We start from the raw sequence: 24,519 nt of genomic DNA on the forward strand, positions 1-24,519 counted from the left end.
GGAATGTAAGGAGCAAGCATTACTAAGTATATTTAATGAGTGAAGGATGTATATAAGGTATACCGGAAGGTTTTATAAGGAAATGAGTGGAAGAAATGGAGTAGTACGACTTTGGAGAAAGGATGGATGAAGTTTTTTGTGAAAATTTTGGTCCAACTTGGGGGACGAATATCTCCTCGCATATAAAGTGTTTTGAAGTGAAACAAAAGCCTAAAATGAATTTCGTCGAGTCTAGTTGCCAACGCAATAAATTACTCATCGATAGGACATTGGAGTAGAGAATTATGGATGTTACAAGTTCGGCTGACAAAGCAGAAACGCATGCTACAGTACTGCTACAGTAACCGACTTGCTACAGACTGCTAAGGTAAATTACTACAGTGACCCGATCAGAATTTGACCCATATATGGGGGGTGAAAACCTCCTTTTTCACCAGATTTTAGCCCAGAAATTTCCTGAAATCAGTAGGGAGAGTGAGGATACCAAAAAGTGAGCAATTTTCAAGTGACGGAATATTAGTTTAGGTCCGGATAACGCGTGGTTGTGATTGTAGTCTTGTTTTGTGGTGGATTTTGACGTGGATTCAAAGCGGATATCGGAGACATTGCTACTTCAACAAATGTAAGGTATGGATCTCTTTCTATTTACGCTAATACCGGTTCATTCACGAAGGTAGAGTGGTTAAATAATTGTATAGTAAGTGGGTTAGTTACGGAAGTTGAAAAATAGCATGTGGCCTGTTTTATGGCATATATTAGTGTTGGAAATGATATTATTGATGTTGGTATGGTTGTTGGTTGCTGAATTGAGATTTCGGGCTAGGCATATAAACAGGGGAGATGCTGCCCGATATCTGGCAGGATATAAAATAGTTTAATTTGAAAACTTAGGACAAGTGTACGGTGATGAGTCTAACGTTAGTGTAATTGATCTCGAATATAGATTTACGATCTCGGGCGGATAAGCGTAACTAGTAAGAAGTCGAACAGGTATGTTAAGGCTCGTTCTTTTCTTTCAAAGGCATGATTCCTATGGTATGATTTCATAAGTGTTTTCATAACCTCCTTGATTTCAAAGCTAGAAGTTTATGACTCTTAAAGCTTCTTATGATGTTAAGAACGAGAATGTTTTTATGAGGATTACGTTGAGGATAATTCAATGCTTAAAGGTCTCAAATATGATTTCAACGATGATATGAAAATGTTAAGTTATTTCATGATTTTCTCGATTTATTTCATTGTCGTTGATCTCACCTTATAAATTGTTCCTCCAAGTGGGATAGAGCGATAGTTTTCATTTGAACTCCTATGCATGTGTTTTCATTTGAACTCCTACGGATGCCATAAGTATAATATATGTATATGGCTACTTTGTGACATTACAGAGAGCTCTATTATTTCATTTTGATTATGCACTGCACTCATTTTCATTCTTCGTGTATATGTAAGGCACAGTTGACAGGGGGTGACGCTGTGACCTTTGTTCTGTATTACAAGGCCCAGTTGACAGGGGGTGATGCTGTGGCCCTTGTTGTGATGTGTATATATATGGCACAATTGACACGGAGTGTCTTTGTGGCCTTTCTTTGTGATGTGTATATATATGGCACAGTTGACATGGGGTGTGCTGTGGCCTTTGTTGTGATGTGTATATGTATGGCACAGTTGACAGGGAGTGCGCTGTGGCCTTTGTTGTGATGTGTATATGTATGACACAGTTGACAGGGGGTGACGCTGTGGCCTTTGTTATGATGTGTATATATATGGCAGAGTTGACAGGGGTGAAGTTGTGGCCTTTGTTGTGATATTTCTATGGATATATATGTTTCTTTGATATAGCTATACTGATGCATTTATTTTGCCCTTCATTGACACGCCTCAAATGTCTTCCAGGATTTTATGTATATGTTGATTTCATGCCTTACATACTCAGTACACTATTCGTACTGACCCTCTTCCTTCGGTCGTGTCACGACCCAGCCCCATAGGCCGTGACTAGTGCCCGAGCTGGACACTCGTATACACACCTGTTAGCTATAATGAGTCCACAACTAGCATGATAAGGAACTTATATATAAAAAGGCAAGACGTTATCTCAAAACTGCCGCGTATGTATACATATCACTGCAACCTGTCTCCTGAGCAGTTACAACCTTCAACCGATAACATCGTACATAAGCCGGCAAGGCTATCATAACATGTGGGAACGTCCCAACCATACACATACGCAAACCGACAAGGCTGCCACTACATACAACATCCCAAAATACATATATATACGCAAGCCGACAAGGCTGCCACTACGAATGGGAACGCCCCAAAACATAAGTCATACACACAGGCGAAAGCAACTATATACAACCCACACATATGTCTATAGACACGTAAGAGTATCAACAATATGACGGGACAGGGCCCCGCCGTACCCCTGGATAACCATATATACAACAGGAGGATCTGTACCAAAAATCTAGGCTCCGGGACAAGGGAGCACTCCAAGATAGCTGAATAGATATCCTAAGCTGGCGGATCACCAAAACGAGCGTCTGTACCTGCGGGCATGAAACGCTGTCCCCCGAAGAAAGGGGGTCAGTACGAGATATGTACTGAGTATATAAAGCATGAAATACAATAAGAAAGATCATAACTGAAATAAGTATCCCAGGAGACAAGTATAGTTGTCAAGAAGTCACTGTACCTGTATCTTACGAATGAAATCATGCATATCATTATCATATACCGTACCCGGCCCATTATAGGACTCGGTGAATAAAGTCGTGTACACGTATACCGTACCCGGCCCATCATGGGACTCGGTGTCATATCAAATCATCATATCATCATATCATTATATCATCATATCATCATATCATCATATCATCATATAGCGTACCCGGCCCTCTAGTGAGGGACTCGGTGGATAATGTAGTAAAATGTGCGTGATAACATACCCGGCCCGGGACTCGGTGAAAGATGTAACAACCATATGCACGAGCAGAGTAGTAAGTAACAATATACAACTAAATCACCATCTGAGACTCAATCGACAAGTAGATTAACTAACACTCAAGTACCAAACGATAGTCATATTAAGTATTTTTTGAATGTCATTACAGAGTCCTTCAAGAATAGGAACTTTTATGTATCGTTTACTATCCAATCATATAGAAAACTCGAGGGCAGTAGCTCGACTACATTAAGAATTCTAATATCAAGAAGTGAATAAGAATCATAAATCATGCTCGGAACTTGTGAATAGAATTACCCCAAAGCTCATATCGTAGATTACTTACGTCTAGGACATGCCAAAAGAAAGAAGGGATAGCTTTACATACCTTATCCGCTCCAAGCTAACCACAAATCAGATCCCAGGCTTCCCAATCTACAACAACATTATTGATATCAAGTATTAACTATAGCGCGCTCAAAATCCAAAGCCGAGCTAGCACGTCACTTAACAAAATTCGGGCAAAGCATTCCCCGGAAAACTTAATAATCCTCGAGATTCCAATTTAGCCAAAACATCAATCAAAATACCAACAACAACAATACCAATATTTTCATATCAAATTAGAATTAAATCCATTCTTAAATCACTTCCAAAACAGCCCAATATACATTTGTATACCAATGCTTGTATACACTTCTTTATTTTCGTATATACATAGTATAACAACAAACATAACAACAACAACTATAACCAATCCCACGATATTCAAGCCCACAAAATAATTCATAACAACCACCAAACAGCCCACATGATAACAATAACAATTTATCCGATTTCCGATATAGTTTTCGTAATTCTTTTGTCTAGCAACGTAGATACGACTTGGATAACTCAAGTCCTAAATTATTTCGGGACCTCAAACTCTTTGTACACCGAGCTCTCGATTTTCATCGTTGGATATGATTGAATTCTCCGGGCTCGGGTAAATTTACTCATGTTGGACGATTAAATTTTTCTAGTCCAAAAATACGGGATATTATAGCTTGGACCGTATTTTACTCCAATAAATGTTGAAACTCGACAAAACTTATTTTCTTTGATTGGTTTACCTTCAAATCCTTACGATACATGTGTACTATCACTTTAACCACCTATAAGCTTGGGGAATAACCTCGTGTCCGTTAGTAGTGTCATTTAACTCGCACGCTTTCCGACGTACGAAAATACGGGATGTAACTATATTAATATCGGGGATTAAAAGTCCTTGTCTCATATCCCAAAAATAATCTTGTCCTTGGATTTATGTTGATTAGCTTACGAATAATCCGTCGTATAAAAATACGGGATATAACATCCTTCCCCCCCTTTAGAACATTCGTCCTCGAATGTTGAACTAGTCCTACACTCCCAATACTTTCTCAAGTGTTCTTTTTATTGAATTATGCCTTTTGCATGCCTCTTTCGTTGGTCGATTCTCTTCATTTTATTATAACGCATTCCAGATCTCTAAGTAACCGTTCCCGTAATATTTCCCCTTGCTCTTGCCTCTCGAGGTAATGATTCCACGTCGTTCTTTACTCTCCTCTTTATTTCGCAGTTGGTTGACAGTTGCATTGCGAGCTCGTCTGCTGAAATCTTATTCTCTCCCTGGTGCACTTAGTCATAACTCGACTCCTTCTCCTTCTATAAGTTTGCTCCCTTAAGATGTATCGTCCACTTTTTCTTTCCTCTTAATCTTTACATAAGATTTTATAACACATAGATGTCCCTCGTTGATTTATTATACTTTACAATCCTTGGAGTGTTTCATGCCTCTGGTAACCTGTAGACCCTTCGCAGACTCTACGAATAAAATGAAATTTTCCAAGGTGTAACATTATTTTACTTTAATAACCTTACATTGCTTTGTTGTTCCAGTCCATATTCCGGAACCTTCGGCCTCATGTATCTCTTTTCGACTTCTTTAAAAGACTTTAACTGTCGCTCTACCTTTAGCTCTTAATCTCAATCTTTAGAGTTGGCTATCAAGTAGCGTTGGAGTTCCCTCATATAATAACTTTACATAGCTGCTCTGTGCTCTGTCTATCATTAACTGGTATAATTCTGAAAGAATTTTGATTTGACATATAAATTCACTGTTATCTAGTAACCACTTTTGTTCTGATCGTCTCGCATAAACCATTTCACAATTTCCCTTAATCCAACTCGTAACACTTTAGGCATATTATCTTGTGTCGTTTCTTTATCTTTAATTCAAACCCTTCTATTGCCTCTTTACTCAGATTTTGCTCTTAGTTTTCCTATCGCGCGTCCTATTGTAATCTTTACAAGAATATGCGTAGGTGCTCAATTTAGCCCAAGAAATACCTTGGCGTCGTCTCACTAGTCTTCATGCTTTACCTCGCCTTCTCCTCTCTTATCTTACAATCGATACCGGGATAAACCTCCGACTCAACCATGGCCATGTCCTATTTGCCCTCAGTATTAATTCTATCTCGGTAATTTAGCTTAAACCATCTTTCCTTAGCATACAAATATTCGTAGGTTGCATAACTATTCTTGTAAAACTTGTATAAAGTATATCCAATCTTAGTCATAGTCTTTCCCTCTCCTGGTTCATTCTGCTTTATATATCTCCTCCGTACTAAAATTCGCTCGTAGCCTATCTTGTCATACTCCTTTCCCTTCCTTTATTCACCCTTTGATTTTCTCACTTCCTACTATAGGAGATTTTCTATTCCTTCTCCCTTGCTACTTATAGGTCACAGTATCATTAGCGAATAACTCTATTGCCAACATCTTAGCCTTTAATCCAGTTTAGCATTGCTATCCTTTATAATATCTCTTAAGTTACTCGATACCATTCTCTTGTCGTACTCCTTCTTTTTATACGCACCTACTTTCTAACGTCATGTCATTCAAGATCTCTACAAATAATTCTCAGCACTGTCTCAATTACCATCCTGACTTCTATCTATTTATTGCTGGCTTTTGGATCTTACTAACTTATTTCAGCAAGGGGTCTCATTTGAAGTTTAAGCATCCATATAAAATATATGGCAGTGTCAATTGTTTCCATCTTATACTTGCATTTCCCTTACCTTCTTCCCCCTTAAGGGTGTACTTATACCATTATCTGTTTATATTCTGCTCTATGTCCCTGTTTCCAATCTCAAATTCATCCGATCCCTTTTTCCAATTCACTAGGTATTGTACCATATCCATATTTTTCTTTATAATTTATAGCTTGATTATCCACGTACAAAATCTTGACTAAATCACGAAACGACGAGAACCTTTCCATACATAGTGCAAAATTTCATCTGATAATCTGTACCCGAGTAATGCAACCAATGTAACAACTCGTCCAAGGCCACATTCCACTCATTCCAATCAATAGTTAATTAGTACTTGTAGTCATTCCAATCTCAATTAGATAACACTTATATTCTGACGATAAGTGTCCAAAGTTCTCTTGTAATATTATCTTCATCCTAATCTATATCATCCGTTTTCTTTAACAAATTTACAATACCCATTCCTTTCTCAAGTCTACAGCCTTTGTCCTTTAAGGATTCCACTATTTCTGAGGTGAAGTCATATACACGCAGCACCCCTTTATGCCCTATGCCCTTTTTGTGTGCCCAGTACCGATTTCTAACTTACTCAAAATCATATCAAATTCATTTTAATGACCGAATCTTATCACTTTTTCGTCGTACTACACCTTTAAGTTCATAACTATATGTTCCCCTTTCGTTCCATACTCGTACTCAATTAATTACGTCTATCTTGGGTGTTTCCTTTAGAATTCCCTTATCATTTCTCCCGTCTATGTCTGTCTTTTATTCTGCGCACGAGGAATCTTATGACACCTTTGTATCGTTCGGAAAGCATCGCTTCTGTATAATCCTTTCTCATTTTCAAAATGTATTTCATTCATCCCTATTTGTTCTTATCATATTAGTCATTTTCTAGCACTCACTCTACCCCGTTGCTCATGTTTCTATAACTGGGTCTTTCACAGTCCCGTCACTTATAGTACTCGTGTCCTTGGCTACACATGTCATGATCTGTTACTATACTGTTATCTCGCTTTCTTCTTATTTCGTCCTTTCAGTTACTCCTCTTCTTCTCTGGTGCTCGCTATCATTTCCATTATCATATAACTTTTATTCCACACTTTCCCTACAGAGCTTGATAAGTCTTTCTTATTCGTTCTATAGCTCGCTTTTCCGTTTCACACTTACCTTTATATTCTAGTTACATGGATCGCACTAGTCTTCACTTATTTTCATAACAATCCTCATTATATTCACATCATATCCTGTTCGTATTCAATCCTATAGTGTAACACTTCTTAACCTTATTCACGATTCTTACTATGGGTTGATTACACTCGGTGGAGTAAGCGTACTTAACCTTTTACTCTTTCTGGTCAACCTTATCCTTAATATCTCACAAGCTGTCTTATCAATACATTCATATCCGTCACAATTCTTTTTCCTCTGTACTCTTGTCTTAATCATACTATTACTTCTTTTAACTATAAACTCGTCACAAGTTATCCCTGCTTATCAATTCAGTCGGTGCCTTAATATAACACTCTATCAAGATTTGCCAGCCTTTTCTAAATCATCTCTTAGTATCACAAGCCCTTTCCAAATTCTTCTTTTTACCATATCGATATCGACCTCCTAATTACTATTACCATCAATTCAGCAGTTAACTTATTTCTCAAGGTCAGCCATACTCACAACTTAGTGAAATCATATCATTACTATTGGCACGACCTTTCAAGACATATTACAAACCTATATCTCATTCTCTTCTTATTTCTAGGAAATTTTTTGGCGGAGTTTCCTCTGTCACTACTAGAAATTTGTCCTATGGTAACGGTTCTGTTACCGTTGCAGTAGATTGTTTTTCCGTTGCTATAGTTCTACTGCAACGGTTTTGGTGACTGTTACAACAGCTTGCGTTACAATAGGTCTATTGTGACGGTTAATTGTGACGGTTCCTAAAACCGTTGCAATAGATTATCCTATCGCAACGGTTTGCCCTTCAAGATCATTGCAACGGTTATGTGTCTACCGGAAAAGCTAAGAACCGTTGCAATATATATTTTTGCATCGGTTATTCAACGCTATTGCAACGCTTATTTCAGACTATTCAACCACTGCTTCTTCCTATTGCAACAGTTGTTATAGAGCTAATGCAACGGTTATTTAATATCGCAACGATTATTTTTAGGACTATTGCAACAATTATTATAATTCTACTGCAACGGGTATTATAGGTCCACCGCAACATATATTATGGGGCTACCGTGATGCTTATTGCGATGCTACCGCAACGAGTATTATGGTGCTACCGCAACGGATATTATGGGGCTACCGCAATCGACTATACGGGGGCCGACACAATATAGACCACACATATATCAATCACAAGAAGAAACTATAATAATCCAAGATCCCACATCATATATACCAAAATAATAATTCAAGATCCGACATCATACCAAAATAATAATACAAGATCCAACATCATACCAAAATAATAATCCAAGAGGTCAAGAAATATACATAAAAGCAAAATATCAAGATAATGTTTGACCATTCAAGAGGTGGAACACACAAGTTTTCAATTTTCCAAGAAATTAACCCAATCCTCCTTAGTGGATCATGTATCTTCACTTCTTTCATCCCCTTGTTCAATTTCACCACCTACAAAAAAATGATAAGGAAAAATGATTTAGAAAAGCTTTCATAAAAGAATTTAATCTCTACAATGCATACATACTAATGATGACAAGACTAGAAATAAGGAAACGACTAAACCCCAAAAGCTCTCTTCTCCCTCCTCTTTGGAGAAACATGGCGACTTGAGTTTAATGGGAAACTTAGCCTCTCCGCAACCTCCCATGGTTATGGGAGAGACAATTCGTAACAATAATCCTCAAGCATCATATGTTGCAAGCCTAAAACTCAAACGAAACTTGCAATCTTTACCAAAAACCAAGCTGAAACCTATCAAATATATTCATGGACAGCCTACTGTTCAATTTACTTTGAGCACTACTACAAAAGTTGCTTTTACCGACCAAATTTTAGCGGCAGTTGGTTTGGTTTGTGGGAGAAATCATAGGCCAATCAAAGAGGGCAACCACCCTCCAAAGAGATCTTTTTTCCTCCCTGTTAGCCTCATTCTTCATACTGGGCTATTCTTTAAACAAGGGTCCTAAAATTCAGGAAATTACACAGAATGGCCTTGGAAATGGTCTAAAATGGCTACATGAGTCCACAATAAATAAAATCTCCTGACTTGTGTCCACAATAGATAAAAAATGTGTAACATAAATTAAGCAACGTAACAAGATAAATTAAGCAATGTAACAATTAGCCTCAGACGGTATATGAGTCCACAATACATAAAAGCTTTGGGCTTGTTTCATATCAGTACCTAATAATCTCTCTCTAGGAAAATGTGGAGATGAATACATAAAATAATTCTTCTGAAATTGGGATTCTTCAAAAACAGAAGAAAGAACATGAAATTTGGGTTTACCGGAAAAGTTTAGGGGTAAGAATATGTATTTTCCTCCATAACCATGGCTATCATGATCATCATCACCCTAAAGGCTCAAGATCATAATCGTCAATTTGATGAAAGGGTCTGTTAAAATCTCTTTAAAACAAAAGCATAGGAAAATTCATTGGCTAAATTGAACTTCGAGAAAGAGAGTAACCACCCCGTGAAATCCCAACCTTTCTCGAGTTCTATAGAAAGCCTCATTCTTTGAACACAAAAGAGGCTCGCATTTGCCTTTAAAATCGTCGAAGAATGGCTAATCTGCCATGGCTGCAAGAAGCAGACACCTTTGTGAGAGAGCACATAAGAACCGACCTCACAAATTCCCCTGCCTTTGCCTAGCACTCAAAAGTTTTAACTTTAAACTTCCTGGAGAATATCACCATATCCTCATTTCCCAAGTTTAGGGGTTAGGATCCAAGTACAAAGGATTTCTCCGTACAAGTTTAAGAGGCAAGCTGACAAATTGTGACAAGTTTAAGGGAAGTTTAAGAGGTATCTATGTATGTGTCCTTTTCCTTATTACTACCATAAACATGGCTGTCATCCTCGTCATCACCATAATTGGCATTTTTGTTGACAAAAGGGCTCTAAATCTTTCTGTGTAACAAAGGTATAGGGAAATTCATTCGCAAATTTGAACTACAGAGAAAGAGAATAACCACCTTTAGAAAATCTCAACCTTTTTCGAGTTCCATAAAAAGCCTCATTCCTAGGACACAAAGATTAACATTCTCTCAGACATAAGCTAAACACCACTAATGGCTGCAAGCTTAAGAAGCCTTTGTGAGACACAAAAACCTAAATAGCTCCCATATCTCAAAAGACTCCAAAAAGATGCCACGCCAAGATATAGCAAAGCTCAACCATCTGATGCGTAAAGAATGAAAATCATCACTGCCTCATTGAACTTATTTTGCTACGGATTGCCTCGCCAGATTACGGGTCGATTTCTCAAATCAAGAAACTAATAGCACGTAAAGAAGCAATCATCATCATCGCCCTTTTCGTGTGATTCGCGGCGATCAACGTAGAAATGACACCACATATCTACTTTTTTGGGCCTGCCGTTTATCATAGATAGCGTGGTTGCACAGAAGCAGAGAAGGGAAGAGCATGGCCTCTTTTTACAGAGGAATACTCATGGGGTATTGTTGAGATGGTTTATCAATTGTCATTTTCCTTTTCTTGTTTTTCTGTTCTCAGAGGATTGTTGATTTTCATGAATGGAGAAGAAATCATGGACATGGCAGAAAAGGGCAACACCCTTTACAAAAAATCCCATCTCTCTCTCGATGTCTCATTCTTACTTTCCGGGCTAAACTATGGTGAGGTTTCCGCCATAAGCATTATCATTACGCCTCTTTTGAAAGATGGAAACTTTCCACAATTAGGTGTTTCGGTGTTTGGATAACAATTTCGAGCAATTTTTAACGAACATAAGATAAGATCAGAGTATGTTTGCTAAGCTCAAGTAAAACAAGAAAACATACTAGCACTTCCGAAGATGGTTGTTAATTTTGTTTATGGGGAAATCATAGGCCAAATAGAGGGGCATACCACCCTCCAAGAATTCCCTTTTTCACTCTGCTGGCCTCATTCTTCATAGTAGAGGGGTATGTTTGGCCCTTTTCCATTCTTCGTACTGGCTGAACCTAATTTCTCTATGCTTTTGCCGCCTTTGCCCGAAAACGCAGCCCACGCAGATCAAAGCGGTCACGGATAGAGACGACAGAGACATACAATGAGTGTGTATGTAGACAAGAGACCATTCATATGCTAAAAGGGCTGTTGATTAGAGCTAAGATAAAGTCACTGGCATACCGGTGATGGTCAACCACCCTAAATAAATCCCATTTTTCTCCGATTGCCTCATTTTTTGTCTAAAACTTTGAGGGCTCAGTTTTTGCTATTCTACAAACATGCAAAGAGAAAGCGACAGACGCCATCGCTGCAGACACCGGATTGCAAATGGACGCCGTACCAGGTCGCCCTGCCAAGATACTGGTCGGTAAAAGCAATTTGTTATGTAAGCGAAATCTTTACCGACAAATAAGCAATAGCCGGCAGTGAGGTTTAAGCATACACCATTCTATTATCAAAAATGGAATATTCATGCTTGTAGTGAAATAAGTATAATAATATTTCCATGGTTTCAATTCATAGATTGTGAAAACACGAGTAATCTTGAAGTTCGGTAACATATAAAGGTTTTAGAGAAGCTCACTTTCAGCTTGACCCTTTATGGTATTCAGATTCCCACAATTAGAAGGCCAAGAAGAGACATTTTTCATCTTGCAAAACTAAGCCATTTTCCTTCAACAAAAATAGCAAATACCAAAATCATCAAAACATGTTCTTGAAAATCCTTTCAACATGATATCATCGTTCTTTTCTTCATTATATGAAGAAAAAAGACTTAGAAAAATCACACAAAATATTAAAAAAATGGGTGTGCTGCATCAACAATTGCCTCAAAGTTAGCATTTTTTCCACCAAAGCCATCATATCAAGTTGATTTGGATGAACAAACACAAAAATTGAAACTATTAGGTGTCCCTCAAAGTGAAAAGGGTGAAGTTTCAATTCTGCAAACAAAGTTTCAACCATTTGAGAAATGAATGATCTAAGGAAATATAGCAACACTAAACCCATGAAAACATGCAAGAGATTCAAACTTGCACAAAAAAAAAAAAAAAAAAAAAAAAAAAAAAAAAAAAAAAAAAAAAAAAAAGACATCCCCATTAGACGTAGTTCAACGTAACATAAATGAACAATGTTACATTACCATAAAGATAATCTCAAATTTTCTTATAAACACAAACCATCAGCAAATATCTTAAAGAAACCAAAACCAAGTCTTTACTATGTATATTTTTCAAAAAAAAAAATTAACTCACTCAAGCTCCAAGTACTCTTCAAAAGGCACCAATAACAAGCACCTTTCTAGAAAATGCCCGCACAAGATCTGAAATATACAAAAGTAACAGCTAACTCAGTCAGTCACACTACACTTCTCAGTCACTTCCATTTACATTAAAGTTAAATACCTACAAACGACATGGCATCTTCATGGACATAAGCAAAAGCCAACGAAACCATTGACGTAAACAAGAGTATGCAATCTTTACTTTTAAAAAAATCAGTTTTGCGTAATCTTCGTTATATCTCTTTATTTTTTTAGTGAGGAAGGCTCCTAGCAAATAAAAACACGATAACAAAAACAACAAAGTAAAAAAAAAAATCACTTTTATTTGAAAACAGATTCTTATTTGTTACATCTGAATGAACATAATATACACTTTTTCGCAAGTAATAAAATTCAATAGGCTTTGAATTTCTCTAGTTTAAGGTTGAGAATTTTGTTGACCTCTATAATGGAGTTTTATAGTAGTGGGTTTTCTTAAATATATCACATCAGTCTACATGAAATTTAAAACACGTTGCTACTGGAACTTTTTTAAAGTAATCGTCAATCAATAACTTAGAAATTTGGTCAGTGGATCTCCTTATTTGATTGAACAACACAACTAAAATGCCTTTTTTTATTTAAGTTTGTATCACATGAGGCAACTATATACCGAACAATTCCCGAGCTTTATTTGTAAGCTAAATCACCGGACAGAGAACGGATAAAAAATTAGAATGCCATCTCGTTAGTGAAGAACCAAAAATAGAGCTTGATGTCAATATGTAGTGACTACTAGAAGGCATATCTAGAATTTTCAGATCAATGTCAACATATGAATAGAGAATTTTATATGACACAAGCTGTTCAAGATCAAAATTATGAACTATCATATAACTCAGCTCATTGGAGAGGAGTCAGCTCCATATTTTTTCAATCAAATATGAACCTTGGTCGAGAATATTCAACTCTCAAAGATTTTGGGACATAGTAATTATATCTTTACTCTTTTCCCCTCAAGAAAAATGAAAAAGAGAGGGATTTTATCATTTTTCAAAGAAATAAAGAGATTAGGGTGCAAGTCATTAAAAAAAAATATAGGATAGGGTGCAAATTCCAAAAGAGGACATACGTTAAGGGTGCAAAATTCCAAGAACTCAGTTCTCGGTAACTAATTACTAAAAAGTATATGACAACGGTCCTTGAAATCACACAACAACCTTAATGTATACTTCATATCATGGGATCTAATAGTGGAGGATCAGGATAAACAGAGAGACTATGCGGTATAGGATAAAATTTCTCAACTGATGAAACACCATATTCGAAATACAAAGGCACTGCAATCTAATATTATCAAATTGCATTTTTTATTTTTTTTTCAAACTGACTTAAAGGCATTAGAATATGACATATCAAGGCAAGAGAAGTTTTAACTGGTAGATTACCTGCACCTCTATAAACGTTCAAACCCTCAAGCAATACAAAATAAACTAGATATTATTAGACCGGACCTTCTCTGCCAAATTTTTAACCTGCAAAAATAGACCACAAGCAAAACCATGATCCATCTATGGGGAAATACCAACGTAAAAATGTATTAATATATTTTCTGCTAGCATGGACATATACAAGAGCAAATAAACAGCTGCGGGAATATATTATACTCTTTCACCACTTAATAATTTTGCGGAGGCCACATGCTGCTTTAACTTAAGCAAATACATGTCTAACAAAATCAATTTACGGGTAGAGAAGCAAATCCATCAAATAAAAGGGAGAATACTAATTGACTCCGATCCTCCTTCAATCATCTCATCCATAACTGGTAAACATACACATTTCTCGCTCATATTTGTATTTATCACGCTACAGCTATGACACATATGCATTCTCATTGTTCGTTCTGAATCAGCTAGAAAGCCTAGTAGCTCTTTGATATAAATAAATGAATAAATAAAAACATAACAAAGAGGTTTAATGCTTAAAGCACCACAAATAAATACATATGAAGAAACAATAGGTTACAACAATAAGCAAGCAAGATAGTGGTACAGAGAAAACATAAATGATAGTTTGAGTCCACAAACGATGAGTGTATATGACAATTTGTTAAATGCAGTGAACTGAAGATATAGTATGAAATAGACTCCAAACAGAATTTGGCTCAAAGAATTGAAACCTAGCTTCTTAAACATCAACTCTTTTCAACCCCAGAATAAGAGGACAAACTACAAATGACTCTATTGATCATTTGAAATATCCAAGATACTCACTTTTTTAGCTCATCAAAGACTAAATTTTTAGGCATAAAAACATCACCAAATCCTCATAAACACCTTCAAAATTGACAAAAAAATATGACAAAGTACTGATTCAGGTACAAAACATAACACCCATCTGTTGCTTCTAAGCCTAAGAAACTCAATGAATCACATATTTCAGATCTAAACCTTTGTTCTTGGCTTTGGCCACCTATTTCCAGGAAACCCATAAAGCAAATGGTGAAAAATAATAACCAAAATGTTCAAAGAAAGATTTTTCCTCAAATCACAAGAAACCCGCATTTGAGATACTACCTCTAAACCACAATAAGAGTAAATAACAAATATATATTGGAACAAAAACATCTACTTCATAGAAACCCATTTGTGTAATTTTTATTTATTTCCAAAAACCCTTCAATGGAATTTCTGATTTGAAGTACAATCATAGTACCACTAAGAAATCAATCAAAAATGTAGATAAAGAAGGGAACTTACCTGTACTAATTGTAGAACCAGGTGCAAAAATCTTACTTCATTACCGGAGAAGAAAACCCTCGGTTCCTCATTGGAGAAGAAAACCCTCCACCAAAGAAACCGAAGTGTTTACATAGAGTGACATTCGTATTTAATTTTTCATTAAAAAAAAAGAAGCTTTTGGCGGGTCTACTAAAATTATTGGAGGGAAATATTGGGAGAAAATAAACCGTTGCAATAGCTATTTTTTTCGATAAAACTGTTGCCATAGAGAAATCTACCGCAACGGTTCACATAATCGTTACTATATGTACCTCTATAGCAACGGTTCTTAGACTAAAGCAATGGTCTAATTGTAGAAGTGTTCCGTTAGGTAAAAGGGGATACTGCAACGGGTGTAACCGTTGCAAGAAATGTTCTATTGTAACGGCTTGATAACTGTTGCCAAAAAACCGTTGCTATAGGCCTATTTTCTAGTAGTGTGTATTCCTTACTATCTCAAAACCTACACGCAGCAAATACCAACAATGCCTCACAGGGCCAACATATATATGTATCATATCATATCACAGCCACACAGGGCTCCCAATATCAACAACAGCATAAAAATGATGAACTTACCTCGTATGTCCAACTCAAACTGCACCTGTTACACTTTCCTGTTTACTTTCCCCTTTTAATCTTCAACTTTACCTTTCAATCGTACTTCAATATCCTTGCCTTATCCAACATGCATCTTTCGTACTGTTGCTTACCTACGTACTTTGTAACATCCAATATCATCAGTCACTTTCTCTTGTTGATGCCGTTCTTCTGCTGAAATCAAAGGTTAGTATAAGGAATCTCATTTCCTATGACTTGGCTCTATCGCACGATCTTAGATATGAAAGAAAGGTAACATCCTAAATGTCCTGTAGCCTCATGTTTATAGATGTGGTGCACAACACACCGATAAACAAGACTCTACTAGACACGGTCTGTAGACACTCCGAGGATGAACTGCTCTGATACCACTTTTGTCACGACCCAGCCCCGTAGGCCGTGACTAGTGCCCGAGCTGGACACTCGTATACACACCTGTTAGCTATAATCAGTCCACAACTAGCATGATAAGGAACTTATATATAAAAAGGCAAGACGTCGTCTCAAAACTGTCGCGTATGTATACATATCACAGCAACCTGTCTCCTGAGGAGTTACAACCTTCAACCGATAACATCGTACATAAGTCGGCAAGGCTATCATAACATATGGGAACGTCCCAACCATACACATACGCAAGCCGACAAGGCTGCCACTACATACAACATCCCAAAATACATATATATATACGCAAGCGACAAGGGGTCGCCACTACGAATGGGAACGCCCCAAAACATAAGTCATACGAACACAACCGAACAAACAACTATATACAACCCACACATATGTCAACAGACCTCTAAGAGTATCAATAGTAACATATGACGGGACAGGGCCCCGCCGTACCCCTGGATAACCATATATACAACAGGAGGATCTGTACCAAAAATCTAGGCTTCGGGACAAGGGAGCACTCCAAGATAGCTGAATAGATATCCTAAGCTGGCGGATCACCAAAACGAGCGTACGTACTGCGGGCATGAAACGCCCCCGAAGAAAGGGGGTCGATACGAGATATGTGCGAGTATATAAAGCATGAAATACAATAAGAAAGATCATAACTGAAATAAGGATCCCAGGAGACAAGTATAGTAGTCAAGAAGTCACTGTACCTGTATCTTACGAACGAAATCATGCATATCATTATCATATACCGTACCCGGCCCATTATGGGACTCGGTGAATAAAGTCGTGTACACGTATACCGTACCCGGCCCATCATGGGACTCAGTGTCATATCAAATCATCATATCATCATAGCATTATATCATCATATCATCATATCATCATATCATCATATAGCGTACCCGGCCCTCTAGTGAGGGACTCGGTGGATAATGTAGTAAAATGTGCGTGATAACATACCCGGCCGGGACTCGGTGAAAGATGTAACAACCATATGCATGAGCAGAGTAGTAAGTAACAATATACAACTAAATCACCATCTGAGACTCAATCGACAAGTAGATTAACTAACACTCAAGTACCAAACGATAGTCATATTAAGTATTCTTTGAATGTCATTACAGAGTCCTTCAAGAATAGGAACTTTTATGTATCGTTTACTATCCAATCATATAGAAAACTCGAGGGCAGTAGCTCGACTACATTAAGAATTCTAATATCAAGAAGTGAATAAGAATCATAAATCATGCTCGGAACTTGTGAATAGAATTACCCCCAAAGCTCATATCGTAGATTACTTACGTCTAGGACATGCCAAAAGAAAGAAGGGATAGCTTTACATACCTTATCCGCTCCAAGCTAACCACAAATCAGATCCCAGGCTTCCCAATCTACAACAACATTATTGATATCAAGTATTAACTATAGCGCGCTCAAAATCCAAAGCCTGAGCTAGCACGTCACTTAACAAAATTCGGGAAGCATTTCCCCGGAAAACTTAATAATCCTCGAGATTCCAATTTAGCCAAAACATCAATCCAAATACCAACAACAACAATACCAATATTTTCATATCAAATTAGAATTAAATCCATTCTTAAATCACTTCCAAAACAGCCCAATATACATTTGTATACCAATGCTTGTATACACTTCTTTATTTTCGTATATACATAGTATAACAACAAACATAACAACAACAACTACAGCCAATCCCACGATATTCCAGCCCACAAAACAATTCATAACAACCACCAAACAGCCCACATGATAACAATAACAATTTATCCGATTTCCGATATAGTTTTCGTAATTCTTTTGTCTAGCAACGTAGATACGACTCGGATAACTCAAATATGTCTAGAAGAGAGGATTCTTACCTCATGTGCCAAGAAATAATCTTCTTCCACCTTACTTCACTTCGAAGAAAGCCCGGATCCAACAACACGACAAAACAAAACAACGAAATCGAAGCGGTGATCAAAACTCGTCACAAAATGAAATGATGTTGCTGCCCCATCCTCGTAAGAGAATTCTTCAATTCATATGAGAAAAATATATATATATATATATATACACGTATGTATATGGTCTCTCTTGTAATAAAACGTTGCTGCTCAAGTTGCTTAAAAATCAAAGCATTTAATTCAAAGTGAGAGGTCTCCAACGTTGCTGTATAAGAATTCACTACTACACCATAATTAATTGAATTAGTCTACTGTAGGTGAAAGAAAATAAGAGTTCAAGTACATCCTTTTTCTTTTTGGACCGTGGGGTCCACTCCCTTGATGACTTTTATGAGGTCTTCCTTAATCTTAAAGGTGTCCACCCACCTTCATATATTTGCATAGTCATATATTTGCATAGTCATCTGCTGCATTGGCAGTTTTAACACCAAAGAAACACGTGGAAACATAGATATATTAACATTATACTTATCCCATTATCCTCTAACCTTATTTGAACATTTAATCAAATACTCTCATAATTAATTTCTTGATCTCAATTCAATTAAATAACAATTATTTTTAATACACTTCATATACTCATTGCCATGATTATGTGACGTAACACTAGTCCATAGCCCCTTTTGGTACACACGAAATATTATTCTCAATCACCGTGATCACACTTGTTAAGTCTTAAATTATTTTGGGACCTCAAACTCTTTGTACACCGAGCTCTCGATTTTCATCGTTGGATATGTTTGAATTCTCCGGGCTCGGGTAAATTTGCTCATGTTGGACGATTAAATTTTTCTAGTCCAAAAATATGGGATATTATAGCTTGGACCGTATTTCACTCCAATAAATGTTGAAACTCGACAAAACTTATTTTCTTTGATTGGTTTACCTTCAAATCCTTACGATACATGTGTACTATCACTTTAACCACCTATAAGCTTGGGGAATAACCTCGTATCCGTTAGTAGTGTCATTTAACTCGCACGCTTTCCGACGTACGAAAATACGGGATGTAACAATATTAATATCGGGAATTAAAAGTCCTTGTCTCATATCCCAAAAATAATCTTGTCCTTGGATTTATGTTGATTAGCTTACGAATAATCCGTCGTATAAAAATACGGGATATAACAGGCTGCGTTTCATGCCCGCAGGTACAGACACTCAATTTGGTTATCCTCCGGCTTAGGACTTCTGCCCAGCCGCTTGGAGAGCTCCATTGTTCCAGAGCTTGAATTATTTTGGTACAGATCCTTTTGACGTAGACTTTGTTATACTCTTAGAGGTCTGTAGACATATATGGGTTGTGTATATACGGTTTGGTCAGCTATATCGATGTAGTTCGTCTTGGATGTCCCCGTGTATAGTAGCAGCCTTGTCGGCTTGCATATTTGTTATGTTTTGGTTAACTGTGACTTCTCAGGAGACAGGTTCTTTCTGATGTATGACATGATGAGTTCACAACATGCTTTTATAGAGTACCATATTGTTTTCAGTTTCAGTCGGATTATATCTAGCGGGTCGTATACGGGTGCCCAGCTCAGGCACTAGTCATGGCCCATCGGTATGGATCATGACAAAGCCGTTGAGTTTCGAGGAAGTTCTTGCTCATAGTTCAATTTTTGGAAGTCGTTTCCGTTGTCGGAAATTGATTCGGGTGAAAAAGTGATCGTCATCTCTCGTCACCCCCATCGCTGCATCGGAAAAAGGTAATTTTCCCTTCTCTTCTACATTTATTTCGAATTCCCTGGAATAAGACTAATTTAGTTTGGATGTTAAGTTGCTGATTTGTAGTGCAATTTTCCTTGTTGTAACATAATTTTTAGTTATGCTATTTCTAAATATATGTAGAATGTTTAGTTGTAATTTTATCAGACTTAAGTAATTAGTTTACTTCTTGCTCACATGTTAAGAATTCTTATCGTTTGCTTTCTTCAGTTTGAGCTAGACTAATTTAAGATTTATGTAACGTTAAATAGTTTAAGGATGAAGATTAAGGTAAGTGTTTAAGGTGGTTCACTGTTTGGTATAGCTGTTGGTCAAGTTTGGCACTATTTACTTTTAATTAATTTAGATAATATAGATCAATTATGAATCCATTCAAGCTTAAGTGTCCCTTACATGATCTTAACTATATTGGTACTTGCTACTAGTTTCATCTATAATGGTCATTAATTTAATGTTGTTTGTTTTAGCTAGGTAATACTAAATCCTAAGTTCAACTTCAACAGGATGACTTCATGTGTTAGATTCAAAGTATTGTCAAAACAAACCAGCAGTTAATATGATTAAAGCTTAGTTTAAGTGGAGGATAACCCCCCTTAAGTTTGAACTCGTTTATTCTTTCCAAATTTGTCTAGTCTATGTAACTACTTTGAGTCTATCCCAAATCTATCTTATAAGTGCTCAACTGACTTTCAACATTAAGAAATACCTCCTGTGTCAGTCCTCTTCTTTGGTTTATTTGACTTTATGTGTGTTTGTAGACTTTAATGTGATATTTTCTCATTTATTAGCTCTTGGATTTAGGATTTGATTAAATGGATGTTCTGCAGCCCTATTAGGCACAAGAATGATTCAATTAGTGACATAAAACTGTGTTAAGTTCTGTCCTCTTTTGTTTGAGAAGCTGTAGTTTTGAAGAAATGCTTGGTTGTGTTTGATAGCAAATTGTAAAGTTTTTGTTTTCAATGGCTAAATTGGATTCTGCTTAAGTGTTTCAGTTTAGTTACTATTTTTCTGAAAGGTATTTCCTCCTTTTTCTAAAGCCTGCTTATGTCCCAAAAGAATAACTTTCAAAGCTATGTGTTGTGTGTATCTTGGCTGAGTATCATCTTCAAGAATTTACTGATACTTTCTTCTCTTCCCTGCATTGTTTTGTTTTTTCTCTTTTTTTTTTCTAACCAGTATGAGATTAAGAAGCTGTCTACTAAAGCTTGAGTTTGTGTGATCTAAAGTTAGCATTAGATTAGGCATCATATATATATTTTTGAAGTTTGAGCTTCAGTTGTTTATCCTAGTATTACAACATCAAATAATTTTTTTTTAAAAGTTGATCTCCTTCACATGTCTAGTTGGTTTGTTTTCCAGTTTAAGCTAGTCTCTGGTTGTTTCCTTCAGTTACTGTGCTATTAACTAAATATATCTTCTTGTGTATTATTTGCTAGAAAATGGGGAGTTCTGTTCATTTAAGTTCTGTTCTCTGTTAGTTGTTTAAGATTTTCACTTGAGAGAACTAAGTCTAGCATGATTTGTTGATCCTGTGGATAGTTGGATCCTGTAATTCCCTCATGTTGGAAGAGATGTTCGAATAACTGAGTGTTGTTTCCCAGTTTAAAAACCTGAACCTCTCTTTATCTTCAAATTGTCCTGAGGTTGCATGTTAAAATTCTTTCCTTAAATTTTGCGTCATAATCTTGTCCAGTTTTGCTTGTTCAATGTGTGATTAACTCATGATCAAATTGTGATGAGTGTGAAGTTTTCATTAGATATAGCTAAATCTATCCTGGTACATCTTTTTTGACTCAAGAATAAAGAATCAGTTACGAACTCAGCTAAATACAAATAATATGTTTTTCCAAGCTTTGTCAAAAGTCAAGAATATGCTTTAAAGTACCCTTTTAAAGAAATTAGGCTTCCCAGATTCTTAACTTTAAAGATAGCTTGTATTTTCCTATGATGATTCCTGGAAAGCTTCCAGTTACGTTGTGATGACAAATTCATTCTCTCTCAAGGGCATGAAAACTTGCATTATTTATCATTTCAAAATATTTTCTCAAAGCTTGGACTAGTAATATAACTCAAAGAAATGCCTTCTCTCCTATGTAGTACTTTGTTAAAACCATTTTGTGTTTGTTAGATATGCGTTCTTCACCCTTCCTTTTCTTTGCAGGACTTGGGGATTTTCAAAATCCCAAATGCCCTTGAGTTCTTTGCTAAACTTGAAGGGAAGTGGCTCCTGCTTGCTGTTGATTTTTTGAGTCACATTTGGAGTGAATTTGCCGCTACACATTCTAATACCTTGGCTGCTGTATTTGTGAGCTGTTATGCCTTCTAAGATGCTTAATTTGGTAATGTTATTACTGCCCTTCTGAGGTAAGTAATTGCTGCACCTTTGAAGGTCAAATGAGTTGCATTTCTGAAGGAATTTTGAGAGTAGGCTGCTCTTAATTGTTCTTTGCTAGTATAGTTCTTGTCACCTGTTGTGCCCCTTTATTTTGAGATTATGTTGTTCCCTGAGTTTTGATTGCTACATTTGATCTATCTTGAATAGCTCCTGCTGTGGGTTGTTCTCTTTTGGCTACCGCTTTTTTCTTGATTGAGAAGTTACTGCACTTGGAAGGTATAAATACCACATGGAATGAGTGCAGAGGCTATGCTCTGAGGGCATTCTTTTCTGCGTATTAACGAGATCAACGTTGCATTCTTGTTCCTATCTTCGATGAATTGTTTAGTTATTACACAGTTCTTGCTATATGATTGATGAGTAGGTGTTATGATTAGTTAGTTGTTGTGGTATTTTGAAATTTGAATTTTTGTCAGATTTGAAGTAAAAAATGGTTGCTGCATTTTGCTTAAGTTTAAAGGCCATTATTGCTGCATTTTACTCAAGCTTTGAGGCCTATCTTGCTATTGATGCTCTTATGAGATTATTGTTACCTTGCTGTTGTTTGCTGCACTTCTTTGTTGCTATTTATTCTTCCTGAATTGCTGATAGGTCAGGTAGTGACCTGGCCATTTTGGAATCATAATGTGTTATAATTTCTTGCCTAATATGAAGAGCCTGAATGTTCCTTTTCTGGTAAAGAAAGTTTTGTGTGAATGCCATGCTAACTAACATGACAAATATAGTCTTGTGATGTGCAAAAATGTGAATAGTTAAATAGCCTCTTTTGTTGCCCTTTCTCTGTTTCTTTTAGCATAAACATCAAAGTGTCTGAACTCAGTTTTTGCATGTTGTTTCCTTATGTAATAACCAATCTGTCATTTCTAAATATTGATATAGAAGCCAAATAGTTCACAAGAGGTGTTGCATCTAAGTATGCCTCTTAAATGCTAAACTCTTCTCGATTTATTCTAAGTTTACAACCTCATCTCATTTTGTCTAAAGTGGTTCAAACAACCAATATTGCTTCCTAAAGATATTAAAGGTTCTTGTCTTGTTTTTCTTGAGATTTCTTGAAGCCCATTGTTTGTAAGTGTGAATCTGTGTCTGCTACTTTCTTCCAGTTACAGTAAGGATTGAATATTAGTAGCAATTGCAAGTTTAGTCACCATTTTTCCTAAAGAGAGTTATCCTTCTTTAAATGGCAGTTTAGACAGCCTGAGTAATGAAACAATCTGCCTGCCCTGCCCTGTGCCACTAATTTATGTTGAGTAGACTAATCAGACATTAGCTTAATGTTTATGTACCTGTGAACTACTGAGATCTTCTTTTAACTAAGCTTGAGACTACTTGTTTTCCTGGAAGCTAATGTCCACAAAAATGCTTTCCCACATGTATGTTTATGAAATGTCTTATGTTCTGGAGTATAGTTTCAGGATGTTTAGAACTTTCCATCAAGTAATTTCATGGTCTGAATCTTTTGTCATCTTTGGTTGAAAAGTCAAGGTAGGTTTTGGGATTGGTTTAGCCTCTCCAATAGTGTAACGACCTGTTTGGTCGTTATTACATCTCTGATACTTTTGACCCTTTCCCGAGCTTGGTCAGCTCACTTTTGAACCTAAGGGGACCGTTGACACGCTTCCCTAGGTGTTTAGATTTGATTCAGGTGACTTTTATGAAAAATTAGGCTTAAAGCAAAAAATGATTGACTTAAAGTTGATTTTTGGGTAAACGAACCTTTTTGCAAATCAGTCGATTCCGAGAGGTCCGGATGGTCAATTAGAACTTGTGTGCATATTTGGTTTGGTTCCTAATGCACTCGGGTGCATTTTGGGACTTGGGTTGGAAAGTTAGTTTTGAGGTATCGAGGGTTGACTCGGTCAATGAGATCTCCTATGGGAATTCTGAGGCCACGAGTGCGTTCGTAGCGCGTTTTTATGTATATCTGCATATTTGGTTTGTGTCCGGGAGGTTCTGGGGGTCAATTTCAAGTTTGGAAGACACCAGAATTTTGTGGTGTCTGGTGATCGCCAAAGCGATGGCCGAACCGCCACAATGATGAGCGAAAATGACGGCCGAATTCTTTGAAGCGGTGGCCGAACCGCCGAAGCGGTAGAGCAAAAACGATGCGCGAAACGATGGCCGAACCGCCGAAGAGGTCAACGGGCCAGATTTTGTATTTAAATGCCTTATGAAACCCTTCTTCCTCC

The 24,519-nt window shown here is 36.8% G+C and overlaps 1 long non-coding RNA gene across 1 annotated transcript; it reads right to left on the minus strand.

Annotated features, from left to right (window-relative positions):
- Positions 1-8,416: 8,416 nt before the first annotated feature.
- Positions 8,417-12,811, minus strand: LOC132053586 (uncharacterized). The gene is made up of 4 exons (XR_009414158.1): positions 12,445-12,811; positions 11,361-11,548; positions 11,038-11,223; positions 8,417-8,679 (listed from the first exon to the last, which is right to left on the minus strand). It is a non-coding gene; the product is annotated as an uncharacterized LOC132053586 (long non-coding RNA).
- Positions 12,812-24,519: the final 11,708 nt, after the last annotated feature.

This window comes from Lycium ferocissimum, chromosome 4, assembly GCF_029784015.1.
Source record: "Lycium ferocissimum isolate CSIRO_LF1 chromosome 4, AGI_CSIRO_Lferr_CH_V1, whole genome shotgun sequence".
NCBI classification, from domain to species: Eukaryota; Viridiplantae; Streptophyta; class Magnoliopsida; order Solanales; family Solanaceae; genus Lycium; species Lycium ferocissimum.